Source organism: Barbus barbus (genome assembly GCF_936440315.1).
Source record: "Barbus barbus genome assembly, chromosome: 4".
NCBI lineage: Eukaryota > Metazoa > Chordata > Actinopteri > Cypriniformes > Cyprinidae > Barbus > Barbus barbus.
In genome coordinates, this window is record NC_136732.1 from 38,608,058 (window position 1) to 38,614,057 (window position 6,000).

Consider the following 6,000-nt stretch of genomic DNA (forward strand, 5'->3'; position numbering starts at 1 on the left):
CCTTCCGCGCCACAGGCCATTCCTGAGGTTTGCGTTCGAAGGACGGGCATATCAGTACAAGGTCCTGCCCTTCGGGCTGTCCCTGTCACCCTGTGTCTTCATGAAAGTTGCGTAGGCAGCCTTTGTTCCCATGAGAGAACAGGGCGTTCGCATTCTCAACTACCTCGACGACTGGCCCATACTGGCTCAGTCTCAGGACCAGTTGTGCGAACACAGGGATTTGGTGTCACACCTCAGCCAGTTGGGCCTTCGGGTCATCTGGGAAAAGAGCAAACTCTCCCCGACGCAGAGGATCTCTTTTCTCAGTATGGAGTTGGATTCGGTCAGTCTGGCAGCACACCTCACGCAGGAATGTGCTCAGTCGGTGTTGAACTGCTTGAATACGTTCAAGAGCAGGACAACGGTCCCACTGAAACAATTTCAGAGGCTCCTGGGGCATATGGCAGCTGCAGCGGCAGTCACACCGCTGGGGCTGCTTCATATGAGACCACTTCAACACTGACTCCATGGCTGAGTCCCGAGGTGGGCGTGGCAGCGTGGCACTCACCGGGTCCAAGTCACACCGGCCTGCCGCCGAAACCTCACCCCGTGGTCAGACCTCTCGTTTCTGCGGGCTGGAGTGCCCCTGGAACAGGTCTCCAGGCATGCTGTGGGTTACACAGATGCCTCCACCACCGGCTGGGGCGCCATGTTCGACGGGCTTGCAGTGTCGGGGGTTTGGACGGGCCCCCAACTGCACTGGCACATCAATTTCCTAGAGTTGCTAGCGGTATATCTGACCTTCATCCGTCTCAGAAGGCGCTCACGAGGCAAACACGTACTGGTCCGCACGAACAACACTGCGACCGTTGCGTACATCAACCGACAAGGTGGTCTGCGCTCCCGTCGCATGTCGCAACTCGCCCGCCACCTCCTCCTCTGGAGTCAGAAGCATCTGAGGTCGCTTCGTGCCATTAATATTCTGGGCTTGCTCAACCGGGCAGCCGACGAGCTGTCACGAGTTGCGCTCCCCGGAGAGTGGAGACTCCGTCCCCAGATGGTTCAGCTGACGGCCGGCTGACTCCCAGGTAATCCTGAGGCCCCGGCCTGGCTATGTGCTCAAGGTTCCCACTACTCCCTTCAGGGACCAGGTGGTGAGCCTGCAAGCGCTGCCCTCGGAGGAGGCAGACCCAGCCCTTGTTGCTTTGTCCCGTCCGAGCGTTGAGATGCTACGTTGACAGGACGTGAAGCTTCAGGACCTCAGACCAGCTCTTTGTCTGTCACGGAGGCCGGCAGAAGGGGAAGGCCGTCTCCAAGAAGAGGATGGCCCACTGGATAGTGGACGCCATCACCCTGGCTTATCAGGCACAGGGTGTGCCCTGCCCGTTCAGGTTGAGAGCTCACTCTACTAGAGCTGTTGCATCCTCCTGGGCGTTGGTTCGTGGCGCCTCGCTGGCAGATATTTGTAGAGCTGCAGGCTGGGCGACCCCTAACACATTCGCTAGGTTCTATAGCCTTCGTGTGGAACCGGTTTCCTCCTGTTTTCTCACCTCAAACGGGTAGAAGCACTGAGAGGCTCTGTTTTCGGGTCGGCTTGCTAAAACTGCTCCAGAGAGTCCGTACTGTAGACCCTGTCGAGTTCCTCCGTCCCCTCGGCAGTCAGATGTGGCGGAGCGTCTGACGCCAGGCCCTCACTCTTTGAATCCGTGAGAACCGGTAGAGGGCTGGGTCCCATATGTAAGGCCTAATCGGATCCCATATGTGTATAGTCCACGGTATAGCCTGAGAGCCCGTGTTTCCCCGGCAGGTGTTCTGCCATTATCCAAGAGGTACAATCTCCTCTAATCTTCCATATGCACCTAAACGGTTGATCATATGCGTAAGTGCTCCGAACCTCCTTCAGGAAGGGTGGGCTTCCGCAGCGTCTGGTTCCAAGTGGAACGGGTACGTTTCTTCCCAGTGTTATCCAGTCTTACTGAGTAGGTATTGCCATGGCAACAGTAGCTGGTCTTCTGTGCTAGCCCTGACCTGCGCTAAAAAATAGGGGCTCAGGAGGCTTCTACAGGACACTGGAAGGGGCAGTATCCATGGCCCTTTGGTAGAGATCCCAATTCGTCGGTCACCGATGTGACTCGGAGTGACCGACTGATAGGGAACGTCTCGGTTACGTATGTAACCCTCGTTACCTGAAGGAGGGAACGGAGATTTCATGTCCCGTCGCCACGGCTGCTGTACCACCGCTGAGCGGCCGGGTCACTGGCTCGGCTCCTCAGCGAAAACCTGAATATGTGCTGCACCTGCTGCCTACTTATACTCACGCTGTGATTAGCGGCAGCTGGATGCAATAATCGCATGCCAATGTGCATTGGCTCGTTTAGTTACACTCGAAGTGGATTGGTCTCTCTAAGCGAGATCCCAATTCGTCGGGTCACCGACGTGACGTCTCCGTTCCATCCTTCAGGGAACGAGGGTTACATATGTAACCGAGACGTTTTCCCCCACAAGACATATTTTTTAGGGTGTTTGCTCATCTGCAATGCATCTATAGGACGTTTCCTTTTAGATATCAAATAGACGTCTATTAGATGTTTATGATTTAGAACATATGTAAAACTGACATATGAAAGACGTCTGTCAGACGTTTGTAGACAGCAGATGCTTTCCAGATCAAGAGATCTTTAACAGACATCTTGCAGACATACGTGTGCTATCTGGGTATAGCCTATCAAAACATAATTCATTAAACTTTTAGTTTATGATGTCAATCTATCTCTGTCATGGTTTAATTCTTCATTATGCTATTACTGATCTCGTGGATTCCTATCAAACTGACCGCATTTGGACCGCGAAAATTAGCCGAACAATAGGCCTAGGCCTATCTTAATAGGTTATCTACACACACACACACACACACCCCTGAACACCTCTGGTATGACTTTAATCACCAAACGCAAATGACTTGTACATATGGCTACAGTCATTTTAGACACTTACAAAAATGTTGCAACAGAGATGGAAATACAATTTTTAAATACATGAATTATGTTTCAATCTTTATCGTCACAGTTTTGGAAGTGCCTTTTTTTCTGTTCTAAAGAAGGGGGTGTCCATATAGTGTATGTAGGCTACATTGGTGTTTGTCATTGGTGATGAGTTTTTGACTCAAGGTCTGCATATAAAGTCACACCAGAGGTGTTCAGCTGGGATCAGGACTTGGCTTTCTGCAGACCAGTCAAGTTCTTCCACACTGACTGAATCAATCATGTCTTTTTGAGCCGTGTCTTATACACAGAGGCACTGTCATGTTAGAATAGAAAAGGGTCCTGTCCAAACTATAAAACTATAAGCACACATTTACCTTGAATATCATTAAAGGGGTCATCGGATGCCCATTTTACACAAGTTGATATGATTCTTTAGGGTTTGAATGAAAAGTGTATTACATACTTTGGCTAAAAATTTCTCAGTGGTCGTGTAAAAAACACCTTTACCGTGTCAAAATCAGCTCGGTCTTCAGCACTCTGTTCTAGTCCATGTTTCTTTAAACTCTAGTGAGCTGTGCTGACTCCGCCCCTCTCTTCCTTGGAGTGACGAGCAGACCATAGATATGTGTAGATTCCCCATTCGACCGCTCCAGATACGTTGGCGCGTTAGCCATCTCATATTCACCATAATAATAAATGAATATTCAAAGATATACAAGCGTATAACTTGCTGTTGTAGACGCACACAGTCTATGTGCTCAAAGATTCTGAGACCGTTCCAAAAATGGCAGATGGCTCACGTATTGCGGCCCATAGAAACAGTCCATAATGAGGCATCTAGGTATATATTTCTATGGAGCATACTAAACTTCAGCCGCGAAACTGGCTAACTAGCACATTATTAGGAAAGGCGATTTGCAAAAATTCATAAAAACCTTATACTCACTTCTTCTGTAGATAAAGCTGGCTCACGAATGATTCGCGCAAACAGATGCATTTATATAGATCGGGGATCTGAGCATTCACTTCAAAGCGAAAGTAACGATCTTCTATAAGAATATAATTATATGCCTTAACATTAAGATTTGTAATGGAAATGACTAAAGTAGTCAAACCTGTTCATTACAAGGGGGTGTCCCAATGATAGATAGATAGATAGATAGATAGATAGATAGATAGATAGATAGATAGATAGATAGATAGATAGATATAACTTGCTTAGACTGAATTGTGCATTAATACAACAATAGCATTATTTGTTCTTTCTTCATGTTAAATACGGCTTCTTTCTATCATAATGGCCAAACAGGATCCTTCCTCACTCCTCCTCTCGTCTCAGCTTGTCTCTCTCGGTGTTTTCTCCCACACACACTCCTACTGTCACTCCACGGCTGTCATATTGTTCAGATTTCCCCACCTCCGAAAATAAGAGCTCGCACAACAACCGCGCGTCTCCATAGAAACCATGCAGTGGCCACTCTTAAATCTCTAAAGCTAAATAATCAGGACAGAAACACAGATCAGGGGTCATAAAACCAGCGTTCACAGACGTTCACGGTTGAAAGTTGTGGTAAACCTGCAAATACTGTGTTTGTAAACGTTCAGATACTCTGGAATTTCTCATTTCTGCAGATGTTTTTAGTCTCCTCAAGATGTTAAAAATAGGTTATTTATTGGCAACGATGGTTCCATAAAGAACCTTGAACACCCGTGGAATATTTTCATTGGTTCTGTAGTGAATAAGGTTCTTAAAATAACCATGTTCTAGAAACGGTTATTTTAAGAACTGCCCACTGAACGGTGCTTTCGGAAACCTAAAATATTCTTCTATTGTAGCCTATTGCTGTGAATACTCTTGTATTTTTTTAAAAGCGCACGGTTTAGATTAAGCAGAATACCTCGTTTTGGTCGTATTCTTTCTGAATTTGAACCAATGTTCAGAGAGTTATGAACACCCAGAGCATGAACATGTTACCCAGAGGAGACAGAAAGAGATGCGGGAGAACATTTGGGTTTGGACACTAAAATACTCTGACAAGAGGAGGAAGAGAGATACATTCCCTCTAAGAATAGCAGAAACTCTGTGACGCTGAAGAAAATCAGAAAGATTAAAAGTCTGTTATCCCACAGAAAGAAGGAAAAACACAGATAATTCAGTCGAGACACCTCATCTGTGTCGTGAACACAAGAGCACCTTCTGATATCATCATGTCTGGACTAATTTGGACTGAATTTCACTTGACATCAATCTGAAGTGAATATAATCGCAGTGACAGGCTCACATCTTCCTCCTCCTCCGTTATGCGCCGGTCACCCACATGAGCGCGAGACCGCGAGGATGAGGAGGAGTGCGCGCGCGCTCGGAGATTACCGCAAGAGTGAAGTCAAAGCGGAGAGACCGGAGGGATTAACCTGCGGAAACTACAATAAAACATGAATTACAAAAACACGCCGCTGGTGATGTCGTGATAAAGATGGCTGTGTTCGGAGTATAGAAAAAAAAAAAAAAAAAAAAAAAAGGAGAGTGAGAGAAAGAAAACAGGACGCGCGAACGGCCAAAACATCAAGTGACCGCGAGCAGAAACACATTTACAGGAAAAACCTTTACAGATTACAGATTTGCTTTTATAAGGTGAGCTATTCTTCATATCTTCATGTGTGTAGTAAGTTTGTCTGATTATACAAATGTCTGAATCGCTGTTAAAGTTTTATTCCTTGTTTATTTATGAGGAATTATTATACTGATATTTATGACGATGTCGCTAGTATAAAACTGGACCTATATTATATGATCAAACAATCTGAGTAATTTACGACAACATTCTAATATGGTTATAATAATAATAATAATAATACTTATAATTAGGAGTCATGTAGAAACACAGATTAATGTTATAAATTATAGCCCACTTGATGTCCGTTTTAAATTTCTTGAATTAACTAGGCTATAATTTATAAGTTTCATTAATGATATAATATGAGAATATGCACAGGACTGCCGTACATATCACATCGACCGCGGATGGGAGGATAAATG